Source organism: Taudactylus pleione, unplaced genomic scaffold, assembly GCF_031769625.1.
Source record: "Taudactylus pleione unplaced genomic scaffold, aTauple2 ptg000403l, whole genome shotgun sequence".
Taxonomy (NCBI): Eukaryota; Metazoa; Chordata; class Amphibia; order Anura; family Myobatrachidae; genus Taudactylus; species Taudactylus pleione.
Window position 1 is genome coordinate 3229359 of NW_028284805.1, and position 15788 is coordinate 3245146.

Sequence of the window (15788 nt, forward strand, 5' to 3'; positions counted from 1 at the left end):
ACATATCATACCCATCAATAAGCACACATACATATCATATCCATCAATAAGCACACATATCATATCCATCAATAAGCACACACACATATCATACCCATCAATAAGCACACATACATATCCATCACTAAGCACACATACATATATCCATCAATAAGCACACATACATATCATACCCATCAATAAGCACACATACATATCCTATCCATCAATAAGCAATCATATCATATCATATCCATCAATAAGCACACATACATATCATACCGATCAATAAGCACACATACATACCGTACCCATCAATAAGCACACATACATATCATATCCATCAATAAGCACATATAAATATATTAGACATTCTATAATTGTGTATGAAATAATTACCTTGTGGTGATCATATTTAATCATTAACAATATATCCCCTAATGGGTATAATAGGCAGGTTTAGCAGTTAGTACATTCACTCCCTTACTTCATTCATTTATGTAGTAGCTCTATATGCAACCAACTTACACATCTACAGGTTGAGTCTCCCATATCCAAATATTCTGAAATACGGAATATTTTTAGCATGACTGAGAAAGTGGAATCTTTGCTTTCTGATGGTTCAATGTACACAAACTTTGTTTAAAGAACAAATTATTAAAAATATACGAGGGTTGTCCAAAAAGTAATGCTTAAATGCTCATAACTCTGAAATAATACGCAACATTTATTTTAAACTTTATCAGTTGTACTTTAATATGTCTGCTAACTATATATGTAGTTTTGTTTAGGTAGTCCAAGAAATACCATGGAATCCAAGATGAAACAAAGAGCCGTCATTGAATTTCTGGAAAAAGAAGGCTGCAGTGCTACAGAAATCCACAGAAGACTGAAAAAAGTGTATGGTGAGCGTACAATTGACTATAGCAATGTCAGAAGGTGGATGAAGCGTTTTCAATTGGGAGAATCGTCCGTGTGCTGAATGATGCCATGATTCAGAAAGACCGTTGTGTAACCATCGGAGATGTCAGTGATGAACTGGAATGTAGCCATGGCACTGGGTATTCCTTTATGACCCAGAAACAAAGGCCCAATCAAAGCAATGGAAACACCCAAGTTCACCTAGGCCAAAAAAATTTAAATCACAGCGATCCGTAAACAAAGTCATGGCCACATTCTTCTGGGATTGCCGAGGTGTTATTCTCATCAATTACTTGGAACAAAACCAATCAATCAACAGTGATCAATACATTATTACACTTAAGAAGCTGAAAGAAGCCATCCGCAAAAAAAGGTCAACAATTCGACTGTCAAATGTCATCTTACACCATGACAATGCCAGACCTCACACTTCGAAGGCAACATCTGCGGCCATTGCCAAAATGGGGTGGGCAATAATGCCACATCCACCATACAGTCCTGATTTGGCCCTTTCAGACTTTCATCTGTTTGGCCCTCTCAAATACTGTCTCCGGGATCAATATTTTGAAGACATAGAGGTTGTTAAAAAAGCCATACTTTCCTGTGTCAAACACCAACCACTGGAATTTTTCCAAAGTGGATTCACAGCTTGGGTTGAGAGGTGGAGAAAATGTTTGAGGGTAGATGGTGAATTTTTTTAGTAGAGTCATTCTGTTACTAAAGGTGCATACACACCATACTTGCCTACTTTTGAAAAAGCATTTCAGGGAGATTGTGAAAGCAGCACCTATGATCACGTGTTACAGTGGGCGTGTACTGATAAATCTGAGAGGCGTGTCCTAAACCTGACTTACATCCAAATGTAAACCAGCCCAAAAGCAGTTAGTAAGATATGTTTGTTGATGAAAACACACTAATACTTTTCAGAAATTCATAGGGATCATTGTGCCTTATAATAACCAATGCAAGGAAGTGACACTAATGATCCCATTTGAATGTATATATCTCTGTTTTTAATATAACAGCTTCATAATGGGGGTAAGGATGAAATCAGGGAGATTGCTAGACTCTTCAGGGAGACAGGGAGATTGCTACTATTTCAGGGAGTCTCCCTGACAATGAGGGAGAGTTGGCAAGTATGATACACACACAATGATTTTTTGAACGATTATCGTTAAACAACATAGTTTATCGTTCAATCGTTTGAAAAAATCGTTCACTTTCTGAGTCAAACGATGAACGATTATCGTTCATGTGCGTTCACGTTTGTAGTTTGTAGTTCAGTCAGACTTGTCAACTCAACGATTTTCAGTAAGGGAATATGCAAAAATCGTTTGCAGTTCAAAAAAATCTTCATTACATTTAGTAAATGAACGATTTTAGTAAACTATTTTCGTTCATTTTTTCAAGGGAAAAAATCATTTACTAAAATCATTAATGTACTAAATCATTGTGTGTATGCAGCTTCTCACTTCAAAGTGTTTTACTGCAAATTTTCTTATCTTTTTCCATAATAAAATTTGAGTTGTGAGCATTTAAGCATTACTTTTTGAACAACCCTCGTAATATAAAATAACCTTCAGGCTGTGTGTATAAGGTGTATATGAAACATAAATGCATTCTGTATTTAGATTTGGGTCCCATTCCCAAGATATTTCATTATTTTATGCAAATATTCCAAAATACGGAATATTCCGATATCCAAAATACCCCTGGTCCAAAGCATTTTGGATATGGGAGACTCAACCTGTATTAGAATTTAAACACTATAATGCTTCTAAAACCTGCCGGTACTCTCAGTACATAGAGCAGCTGTCTCAGGTCACGGATAAGCAAACTAATACCCCTTTTACACCGGAGCTAAAACCCAGGTTATTGCGGGGTTAACTCGGGCAGCTCCTTGGTATAAAAGGGGAGTGGGATGGATCACCAGGTCCAGTGCCACGGCAATCCAACCCAGGCAAAACATCTCACATATATAAACTCAAGTATTTGTGAGGTCTGTCACATACGGTTGCGTGCTGGATAGTGCCATATTGTTGGACCAGTGTTTTGTATACCTGTGGGGACCCAGTTTTGCGCTTTCTGATTTCATATATAATACACACACACATTGACAGAATTTTTATATTTTGGCCTCTATTCACCACCACAATGGATTTGAAATGAAACAAACAAGATGTGCTTTAACTGCAGACTTTCAGATTTAATTTGAGGGTAATTACATCCAAATCAGGTGAACGGTGTAGGAATTACAACGGTTTCTATATGTGCCTCCCACTTTTTAAGGGGCCAAAAGTAATGGGACAAACTAAACAATCCTAAATCAAACTTTCACTTTTTAATACTTTGTTGCAAATCCTTTGCAGGCAATTACAGCCTGAAGTCTGGAACACATAGACATCACCAGACGCTGGGTTTCATCCCTGGTGAAGCTCTGCCAGGCCTCTACTGCAAAGGTCTTCAGTTCCTGCTTGTTCTTGGGGCATTTTCCCTTCAGTTTTGTCTTCATCAAGTGAAATGCATGCTCAATCGGATTCAGGTCAGGGGATTGACTTGGCCATTGCATAACATTCCACTTTTTAGCCTTAAACGCTTTGGTTGCTTTTGCAGTATGGTTCGGGTCATTGTCCATCTGCACTGTGAAGCGCTGTCCAATGAGTTCTGAAGCATTTGACTGAATAGGAGCATATAATATTGCCCGAAACACTTCAGAATTAATTCTGCTGCTTTTGTCAGCAGTCACATCATCAATAAGTACAAGGGAACCAGTTCCATTGGCAGCCATACATGCCCACGCCATGACACTACCACCACCATGCTTCACTGATGAGGTGGTATGTTTTGGATCATGAGCAGTTCCTTTCCTTCTCCATACTCTTCTCTTCCCATCACTCTGGTACAAGTTGATCTTTGGCCCTCATTCAGAGCCGTTCGCTATTTGCGGTCGTTCGTTTAAAAACAAGGGGTGGCTATTCAAATGATCCATACGCACATTGCAGTCTGTTCACACCTCTAAGTCTGAACGAACGAGCAAAACATACGCTCGTTTATTTGTTAAAAACGCCCCCTGGCCGCTCGCACCATACGTCATGTCCGCTATTTATTATATTAATCGAGTACATCGACCAGCGTATGAACTGCTCGCTATTCTCGTGGTTGGTGTTTGCTACCACAAATTTGCGAGCAGTTCTGGCTATAAAATAACCCAGTGACGTGGTCAATGACGCTGCTGTTTTAAATATACACACCCATAAAACGCCCGTTTTGACCTTTAAGCACGCCTGCGTTCGGATCTCCACTCCCCATTTTCAAGCACCTTCCCCTGTTACCACCCACATACGCCTCATTCTGTCACTCAAAATAGCAGGCCCTCGCTATATTGCGTACCAACGATTTTCGGCCGCACTGACTGGTTCGCGCATGCGTACTAAAAACCGTACGCATGCGCAGATGTGCAAACATCGCTCGGAACGAGCGTACTGCCGCTAACGAGCGGCTCTGAATGAGGGCCTTTGTCTCATCTGTCCATAGGATGTTGTTCCAGAACTGTAATGGCTTTTTTAGATGTTGTTTGGCAAACTCTAATCTGGTCTTCCTGTTTTTGAGGCTCACCAATGGTTTACATCTTGTGGTGAACTCTCTATATTCACTCTTGTGAAGTCTTCTCTTGATTGTTGACTTTGACACATATACACCTACCTCCTGGAGAGTGTTCTTGATTTGGCCAACTGTTGTGAAGGGGTTTTTCATCACCAGGGAAATAATTCTTCTGTCATCCACCACAGTTGTTTTCTGTGGTCTTCCGGGTCTTTTGGTGTTGCTGAGCTCTCCGGTGCGTTCTTTCTTTTTAAGAATGTTCCAAACAGATGATTTGGCCACACCTAATGTTTTTGCTATCTCTCTGATGGGTTTGATTTGATTTTTCAGCCTAATGATGGCTTGCTTCACTGATAGTGACAGCTCTTTGGATCTCATATTGAGAGTCGACAGCAACTGATTCCAAATGCAAATGTCACACCTAGAATCAACTCCAGACCTTTTACCTGCTTAATTGCTAATGAAATAACGAGGGAATAGCCCACACCTGTCCATGAAATAGCTTTTGAGTTGATAGTCCCATTACTTTTGGCCCCTTAAAAAGTGGGAGGCACATATAGAAACCATCGTAATTCCTACACCGTTCACCTGACTTGGATGTAATTACCCTCAAATTAAATCTGAAAGTCTGCAGTTAAAGCACATCTTGTTTGTTTCATTTCAAAGCCATTGTGGTGGTGAATAGAGGCCAAAATATGAAAATTCTGTCAATGTCCCAATATTTATGCACCTGACTGTATATATATATATATATATATATATATATATATATAAATAAAGAACTGGCGGCCCTCAGGAGACTTTTGTAGAAGCAGTGAAAAACGTTGTGCTTTTAATCTACGTTTCGGGAATTTAAAATCCTTTCTTCAGGATATGCAACATAACAAAATAGTGCAAATACAGTGTATAAATAGTAACACTCACCCTGTCAGATGCCCTGCTCACTCTGCATTGTAGCCCGGCATCCAGGGAACCCACTTCCGGTTTCGGTAGCTCCGTCCACCGGAATATACACATACATACACTACCGTTCAAAAGTTTGGGGTCACCCAGACAATTTCGTGTTTTACATGAAAACTGACTTTTATTTATCAAATGAGTTGCAAAATGAATAGAACATATAGTCAAGACATTGGCAAGGTTAGAAATAATAATTTTTATTTTAAATAATAATTTTGTCCTTCAAACTTTGCTTTAGTCACAGAATGCTCCTTTTGCAGCAATTACAGCATTGCAGGCCTTTGGCATTCTAGCTGTTAATTTGTTGAGGTAATCTGCAGAAATTTCACCCCAGGCTTCCTGAAGTTGGATTGATGGGCACTTCTTGCGTACCATACGGTCAAGCTGCTCCCACAACAGCTCAATGGGGTTGAGATCTGGTGACTGCGCTGGCCACTCCATTACAGACAGAATACCAGCTGCCTGCTTCTACCCTAAATAGTTCTGGCATAATTTGGAGGTGTGCTTTGGGTCATTGTCCTGTTGGAGGAAATTGGCTCCAATCAAGCGCTGTCCACAGGGTATGGCATGGCGTTGCAAAATGGAGCGATAGCCTTCCTTATTCAAAATCCCTTTTACCTTGTATAAATCTCCCACTTTACCAGCACCAAAGCAGCCACAGACCATCACATTACCTCCACCATGCTTGACAGATGGCATCAGGCACTCTTCCAGCATCTTTTCACTTGTTCTTCTGTGTGATCCAAACACGTCAAACTTCAGTTCGTCTGTCCTTAACACTTTTTTCCAATCTTCCTCTGTCTAATGTCTGTGTTCTTTTGACCATATTAATGTTTTCCTTTTATTGGCCAGTGTTACGACCAGGGTTTCTCAGCATGGTGGTCGCTGGGTGTTTCCTGTGAGGATGCTGTGGCGGGGGCATCTGGCGGTGGTGCTGGTGCCTGGTGGGGAGCATTATGTCACTGTTGTCTGGCTCAGCCTTGGATTGGGCTTCCCCACTCTGGGAGCATTCAGATTCTTTGCTGGCTAACTATACCAACTTTGTTTCATCATTCAGGAGGATTTTTGAATAGCCTGGGCGTACCGTATCAGCCTCATCTAGTATCATGTCACTGAAACAAGGAACCCGTCCTGTTAGCCAGTATGCCGTACAGATTTTAGCATCAGAGATCAAGTGGAATACGGAAGCCCAAACCGCAGCTTTTTGGCATGGGCTTTCTGATCGACTGAAGGATGATCTACCCACTAATCTGGACGATATGATCTATCTTTGTAATAAGATCAATCTATGCTTCAGAGAACATCAAGCTGAAAAGCATAGAACTGATCGGCAAAGGTCATTTACTCCTCCCTCTTCTACCCGTCCATCTCCTCCTTCTACAGATGAAGAGCCTATACAGGTGAATCACACTCATCTCTCCAAAGAGGAACGCCAGAGAAGAATATTAAAAAACCTCTGCCTATACTGTGGAGATGCGGGTCACCTGGTGGCCCCCTGTTCCCGTAAATCGGGAAATGCCCATTCCTAACTGACCCCGCGGACATCAAGTTAGGAGTAATGAGTCCATCCCCAACTTGTAAAGATTTCGTGTTAAACCTAGCCTTAGATTTCAAGTCGAAGCCTGTCTTTGTTGCTGCTTTGTTAGATTCTGGAGCAGCCGGAAATTTCATGACTTCCAGTCTAGTTGACAAACTACGGATTCCTTGTTCTTCTCTCAAGCATTCGATTTCCTTGACCGCTGTAGATGGGCACCCCCTGACTAATGGAGTTGTTACCAAAGTAACTGCCAGTACTGGTTCGTATTGGAGCATTACATTCTGAGTCTCTGAAATTCCTGAAGCCTCTCAAGACATCATTTTAGGGCTACCCTGGTTATGCCAGCACAATCCCAGGATAGATTGGTGCTCAATGCAAGTCCTTTCATGGGTGGCTGACTGTCAAAAATCCTGTCTTCCCAAGATACGACCTGTAAGGAAAACAGTCTCACTAACACCACCAGCAATTTCCAAAGAGTATCACATGTGTAATGATGTTTTCTCTGAACAGTAGGCAAATATCTTACCTCCTCACAGAGAATGGGATTGTCCAATCGATTTATTACCCGACAAGATGCCTCCTCGTGGTCGTACCTATCCTCTGTCCTTGCCCGAGACCAAAGCTATGTCCGAATACATCCAGGAGAATTTGGAGAAGGGGTTCATCTGTTCTTCCACCTCTCCTACCGGGGCTGGGTTCTTTTTTGTTGCTAAGAAGGATGGAGGCCTAAGACCATGTATAGACTATCGGGGTCTTAATGATATAACGGTCAAGAATCGGTACCCACTTCCTTTAATCACAGAGTTATTCGAGTGAGTCAAAGGATCCATCAAATTTTCATAACTAGATTTGCGAGGGGCCTATAATCTCATTCGTATCCACACAGGCGATGAATGGAAAACCGGGATTTACTATATAGCCTCAGTAGTTGTCTATTTGGATGATATATTGATTTTCTCTTCTTCTCCTGAAGAACATCATAGACATGTGAAGGAAGTGTTATCTCGATTAAGAAAGAACCATCTTTACTGCAAACTGGAGAAATGTGTCTTCAGCGTACCCAGTGTGCCATTCCTTGGCTATGTCATCTCTGGTTCCAGTCTAGAAATGGACCCCAAGAAGGTACAGGCAATCCTGGATTGGTCCCGACCTCAAACTCTGAAGGCCATTCAGAGATTGCTTGGGTTTGCCAACTATTACAGATTTTTTATTAAGGGATTCTCCTCTTTGTTGGCTCCCATCACTGCCCTAACTCATAAATGCGCTAACCCTGCTCTATGGTCCCCTGAGTCAGAGACAGCCTTTCCAGCTGTTGAAGCAAGTGTTTATTACAGCCCCAGTTCTAAGACAACCAGATCTGGATAGACCCTTCCTGTTGGAGGTCGATGCATCATCAGAGGCAGTGGGTGCCATCCTATCCCAGCGCTTCGAGGATAACCGAGTCCACCCTTGTGGATTCTTCTCAAAAAAATTTATCCTGCAGAGAAAAAGTACGCCATAGGGGGACAGGAGCTTTTGGCAGTAAAGTTGGCATTAAAAGAATGGAGATACTTTTCTAACACAAGTAATCTTATATTGGATAAACAAATAAAGGATAAAGAGGGCCGCTATCTTATTCTTGTAGGTAAATTAGATAATGTTCCAGTTACCCTTGCATCAATATATGCTCCAAACACAAAACAAATACCCTTTATTAGGAAATTTTGCACAGCACTTCATACATATAAAAAAGGGATTTTACTAGTTTTGGGAGACTTTAACATTGCCCCGGACCCGCTGTGGGATAAATCCTCCTCTAAATCGATCATTAACCCACAATCTTCTCAAAATCATTCTCAGAGTTTCAGACGAATCCTTAGTGAATACGAGATGTATGACGTATGGAGGGCAGGGCATCCGGGTGAGAGGGACTATACCTATTATTCCCAGGTACACAGATCCTATTCCCGCATTGATCTGGCCTTGGCAGATAAATGGTCCATACCGTATATTAAACAATCATCCATCCTACCAGTTGCCTGGTCGGACCATGCGGCACTGTCCATAGATTGGGATATCAATAGATTGAGGTCTCCACCGGGCCCCTGGCGCTTGGGAGACTTTCTCCTGACCCATACGGATTCTAAACAATTAATATCAGATGCCCTTTCCCTGTTCCTGGAAACCAACAAACCAGAGGACACCTCCTCGTTTACTTTCTGGTGTTCGCTTAAAGCAGTGCTTAGGGGTTCAGCTATTCAGGCAGTGGCTCGCTTACATAAGGCATCTATTCTCCAACAAGTTAATATCGAATGTAGACTGGCAGACTTAGATACTAAACATAAACTTAATCCGAAGGATGACGTAATTTACAGGGAACTACTTTCTGCTAGAACGTAATGGAACAATTTGGCCCTAAAAAAAGTCCATCAAACAATGTCTAAGCTACACCAAAAGTTCTATATTCAGGGAGACAGGGCAGGTCGAATGCTTGCACGAAAGTTAAGGGGGAAGAGAGCCAAAGAAAGCATACAAATGATTTCCAATATCAAAGGTACCAAAATTACAGCCTATGCTATAGCGGAATCCTTCGCGCAGTACTATTCCTCCCTTTACAATTTGAAAGACGACATTATGACGCCCCAACCCTCACTAACTCAGATAGATGACTTCCTTAGTACAGTAGACCTGCCATCCCTGGACGCTGACGCTCTGACTACATTAGCTGATCCATGGTCCGAGGAAGAAATTTTATCAGTTATCAAATCCCTTCCTCTGGATAAGGCTCCGGGACCAGACGGTTATATAAATAAATTTTTTAAATGCTTCCAAGATACGCTGTCTCCCATTCTAGCACATATGTTTAATGATGTTTCATCAGGGGGCTCTTTTCCGAGAGAAATTCTAGAAGCGAGAATAGTAGCATTCCCCAAACCAGGTAAAAACTTGTCCTCCATGGCTAATTATAGGCCAATCGCTCTGCTTAATACGGATATTAAAATATTCGCCAAACTTTTAGCAAACAGACTCAATTCACTGCTACCGACTTTAATACATCAAGATCAGGTAGGATTCGTGACAGGGAGGCAGGGACCTGATAATACGAGAAAGGTGATCAATATTATTGAATCCTTCTCCAGTCTTGACCAACCCCTCCTATTATTATAATTAGACGCAGAAAAGGCGTTCGATAGACTAAATTGGCAATATTTAAAAGCAGTGCTGGTTAAGTTTGGAATAAAGGGTAGCTTTCTCACGTCAATATTAGCATTATATTCTTCTCCCTCGGCCAGAGTTTTTGTTAATGGCATACTTTCCACCCCATTTTTTATTTCAAATGGTACAAGACAAGGATGTCCCCTATCCCCACTGGTGTTTGCTCTAGCGATCGAACCATTGGCAGAGGCCATCAGACAGAACCATAATATCGCAGGCCCTATCCTCTTTGGCAAAATGTATAAAACGAGTCTGTTTGCTGACGACATCCTGCTGACACTAACAGATCCGATTAACTCCTTAGCAGCTCTACATTGTCTGTTGGGAGAATTCTCTAAGGTCTCTTACTATAAGTTAAACTGTTCTAAAACGGAGGCTCTCCCGATTAATTTCCCACAACATTTATTGGCATCCCTTAAAGCGGATTACACATATGCCTGGCAGGATCACTCCATTAAATATTTAGGAATTAATTTAACGGCCACTTCTAATAGCTTAATAGCAGCTAACTATCTACCATTGATACGTCAACTGTCGTTAATATTTAAGGATTGGATGATGTTTAATATCTCATGGATGGGCAGACTCTCTGCCTTAAAAATGGTGGTACTTCCAAAGATATTATAATTTTTTCGAACATTGCCCATATTAATCCCTCCATATATTCTTATTAAAATCCAAAAACGTTTTACTTCCTATATTTGGAAGGATAGGAAACCTAGGCAAGCAAGGAAAATATTGTCCCTACCTAAGACGGAGAGAGGCATGGGACTCCCGGATCTACGCAAATACCAAATAGCATCACTACTAGCACAAGTAAACTCCTGGTTTTCAAAGGGTAAAGCGATGCCATGGGTCCAGCTAGAATGGGATATGGCTTTTCCATTCCCACTCACTGATTGTCTCTGGTTACCATCCCATGTTAGGATCCCATCGATCGAAAAATGTACATCGATATCCACAACCAGGAAAGCCTGGTTAGAAATGGTTCGCGCGACACCAGAAATAAGTCTCCCTTCCACGAATCTCTCACTGGAGGGACTAGCTACTTTAATACCAAATTTAAGCTTTGAGACTTGGAAATCTCAGGGTATATTTTCCCTTAAAGAAATCACTACACTCGGCACCCTTCAACCTTTTACTCAGATTAATGCACAATTCCATACCTCTTTTAGAGAGTTTTATAAATATTTACAAATAAGACATTGGCTACAAAGTTTAATCCCAACCCCATATGTCATCAAAGATCTCCCTAAACTTTTGACAAATCAACTTAATAAAGTTAATAACAAAGGAGCCATCACATGGTGGTACTCTCAATTAATAACTCCCACAGAATTCACCAAACCTGTAACAATTGTGAAATGGGAATCAGACCTCTCTTGTGTTTTCTCTGAAGAAGACTGCCGTCTAATGTATAAAACTAGTCATAAAGTTTTGAAATGTATATCGCATATGGAACAGTACTATCGATTGCTTCATCGACAATATTTTACGCCCACACTAATGCATACTATTGCGTCAACCCACTCCAATCTATGTTGGCGGAACTGTGGCCATATCGGCTCTTTACTCCACATATTTTGGACATGCCATTTTATCACTCCGCTATGGAGAAGTGTTTATATTAATATCAAAAATTGTAAAGGTTAATATTCCCCCACACCCGTCTATAGCTATCTTTCATTTATATAAAGGCGATATGACCTTTAACGACCGTTATTTAATGGGTCACGTCCTGATAGCCACTAAAATACTGTTGGCTCAAAACTGGAGGTCTCCTATAATCCCCACTCTGGAAGATGTAGAAAAAAAGGTCCAAACTCATTTTGAATTTGAAACAGCTGGAGTAAACTACTCTACAGCAACATCCAATCCGTTAATTCAGTGGCTGAATTGGTCTGAATATTGGTCCGCCAAATCCAACCCCAGAGATCCAAACATTAAACTTTAGATAAAGTACCGAGTTTGAGTGGAATAAAGGAGGTCTTGGGGAGAGTAATCTTGCCCCGTTTGGGGCTTCGACCCTCTGGAAGACATTTTTCTTACCTAGTAGTCTTTATCTCATTAGTTTCAACTATTGGTAAATTGTGATTACTAGTTTAAAATAACATGATTGTATATTAACTGATGAAAATAATTGCCTGTTCCGGACTGTATCAACATTACCAGGTTATCTTTGTTAGATCCTCTGCAAATATTGTATCTATTTTTGTTTTTCTATATTTCTGTTTCCCTGACCCCGTCCCTTCTATTTCTGTATCCCAGATCCTACCCGTATAATTTTGAAACAATAAAAATTTAATGTTTAAAAAAGAATAGAGATACCTGTTAGAAGGGGCTAAGTTTCCCTTTACTGTCTTTACCGACCATAGGAACCTTCTCTTCCTCAAGAATATGTGTAAGCCCTCGCTTGGCTCAGTGGGCAATATTCTTTGCCCGCTTCCAGTGTACTCTGACCTTCCATTCTGGAGCTCTCAATCAAAAAGCAGATGCTTTATCAAGGTCTTTCTTCTGCAGTAATAACTCTGAAATTCTGCGCAGTACTCCCGTGCTGGAATCAAGGGTGTTTGCCACCATACAAATGCAACCACCTACTGGGAAAACTTTCATGGCCCTAGAGTTAAGGAAGCAGCTTCTCACCTGGGCTCACTCCTCACGCTTTGCTGGCCATTCTGGTACCTGGAAGACTCTGGAGCTCTTGAAAAGAGCCTATTGGTGGCCATCGATGAAAGCTGATATCTTGGAATTCATCTTGTCATGTACCTCATGTGCCCAGCACAAATCCTCGCATCAAGCCCCAGCTGGTGAGTTGTTACCCCTGCCTATCCCATCACATCCGTGGACACATTTCTCCATGGACTTTGTGACTGATTTGCGAAGTTCCCTGGGCTATACCACCATCTGGGTCATGGTAGACCGGTTTTCGAAGATGGTCCATTACGTTCCCCCTAAAGAAACTTCCTACTGCTTTGGATTTGGCTCATCTGTTCGTCCAGCATATATTCCGTCTCCACAGACTTCCGACAGAAATAGTCTGTGATCGTGGAGCTCAATTTGTGGCAAGGTTTTGGAGGGCTCTGTGTTTCGTTCTGCAAGTAAAACTAAGCTTCTCTACAGCTTACCATCCACAAAGTAATAGATCCACAGGGAGGGTTAATCAGGACCTTGAAACCTTCCTAAGGATCTTCATGTCATCCTCTCAAGACAACTAGTCTGAATTATTGCCTTGGGCCGAATTTGCACATAATGCATCGTATCATTCCTCCACAAACCAAACCCCGTTCCAGATTGTATATGGTCTCCATCCCCGAATTCCAAAGCCTTCCTGCCTTTGATGTTCCAGCTGTGGACGATAACTGTACGAAGGTTTGCGTCAAATTGGGCTCAGGTACGAGCTGATTTGGAGAAGGCGTCCTCTCGCTACAAACTTCAGGCATATAAGAAATGGAGAAAGGTGCCCTGTATGCAAGTTGGATATCAGGTTTGGTTGTCTACCCGGAACCTATGGCTCAGTGTACCCTCAATGAAGTTTGCACCACATTTTATCAGACCCTTCTCCATCATCGAAATTATTAATCCTGTGGCATATCGCCTTCAGCTACCTTCATATTTGAAAGTCCCAAATTCCCTCCACATTTCTCTACTCAAACCTCTGATCCTGAACAAGTTCCGCAAGGTTCTTCCTGTTCCTCCTCGTGTTCAGACAGAAAGAGGTGTGAAATTTTAAGTCTCCCAGGTCCTGGATTCCCGTATCTGCAGGGGTCGTTTACAGTATCTCCTGGCTTGGAGGGGTTATGGCCCGGAAGAATGGTGCTGGACCAATGCCTGAGACATCCATGCTCCCGCGCTCGTCAGGAAAATTCATACTGCCCATCCTGAAAAGCCTGGTGAGTGTCCTGAGGCTACCCATAAGGGGGGGTACTGTCACGACCAGGGTTTCTCGGCATGGTGGTCGCTGGGTGTTACCTGTGAGGATGCTGTGGCAAGGGGCGTCTGTTGGTGGTGCTGGTGCCTGGCGGGAAGCATTGGCTGTGCGTGGTCCTTTTTGGGCATATTGTCACTCTGTGCTGGGTAGGCCTGGCGGTGCTTCTGTTCTGCTCCGGCATGGGCGCTGCCATCTTGCTTTCAGCCATGTGACCTAGTCGACCAATCCTGGCGTGTCACATGCTCACTCTCTGACTAGTCACGGCTTAGCACTGGGTATTTAGGGGAGTTCAGAGCTCCTTTCCATTGCCAGTGTAACGTGTTTCTCAGCGCAAGCTGAGAGAGTTACTGAGCTTGTCCGCCTGCCTGTTGGATCTTGTCCTAGCCTGCTTACCTGACCTGCTCCATAGCCTTCTGTTCATTTCAGCCTCACAAAATCTGGAATACTGTTCTACCTTCTGTTATCACTACCTGGACTTTTTCCCATTGCATCACTACAGTTCCCAAGTGCACTGGACTTTCTGTTTTGCCACATTCATGTCTGTTAAGCCACTCATTAAAAACTCCATGTTTATTTTGAAATCAGCTTCAGTGTCTGCTCCTTTTACCACCCCGGGTCCACAACAAAACCAGAACCTCACAGGCCAGTCCCAGATGTGGGTTTCATTGCCAATCTGTTTAGAAGGTCAGCATCCCGGAGTCGTCTCTTCACTGTAAACATTGACAATGGCGTTTTGCGGGTACCATTTAATGAAGCTGCCAGTTGAGGACTTGTGAGGCATCTATTTCTCAAACTAGAGACTCTAATGTACTTGTCTTCTTGCACAGTTGTGCCGCGGGGCTTCCCACTTCTCTTTATACTCTGGTTAGAGCCTGTTTGTGCTGTTCTCTGAACGGAGTAGTACACACCATTGTAGGAAATGTTCAGTTTCTTGGCAATCTCTTGCATGGAATAGCCTTCAATTCTAAGAACAAGAATAGACTGTTGAGTTCTCTTTTTCTGGCCATTTGGAGTATAATCGAACCCACAAATGTGATGCTCCAGATACTTAACTAGCTCAAAGGAAGACCAGTGTTATAGCTTCTCTAATGAGCAAACCCATTTTCAGCTGTGCTAACATAATTGCATGAGGGTTTTCTAATCATCCATTAGTCTTCTAATGCGCTTAGCAAACATAATGTCCCATTAGAACACTGGAGTTATGGTTGCTGGAAATGGCTCTCTATACACCTATGTAGATATTCCTTTACAAACCAGACATTTGAAGCTAGTATAGTCATTTGCCACATTAACAATGTATTTCTGATTAATTTAATGTTATCTTCATTGAAAAAAACAGTGACCCCAAACTTTTGAACAGTAGGGTGTATACATATACACACTGCTCAAAAAAATAAAGGGAACACTTAAACAACACAATGTAACTCCAAGTCATTCACACTTCTGTGAAATCAAACTGTCCACTTAGGAAGCAACATTGATTGACAATCAATTTCTCATGCTGTTGTGCAAATGGAACAGACAAGAGGTGGAAATTATAGGCAATTAGCAAGACACCTCGAATAAAGGAGTGGTTCTGCAGGTGGTGACCACAGACCACTTCTCAGTTCCTATGCTTTTTGGCTGATGTTTTGGTCACTTTTGAATGCTGGCGGTGCTTTCACTCTA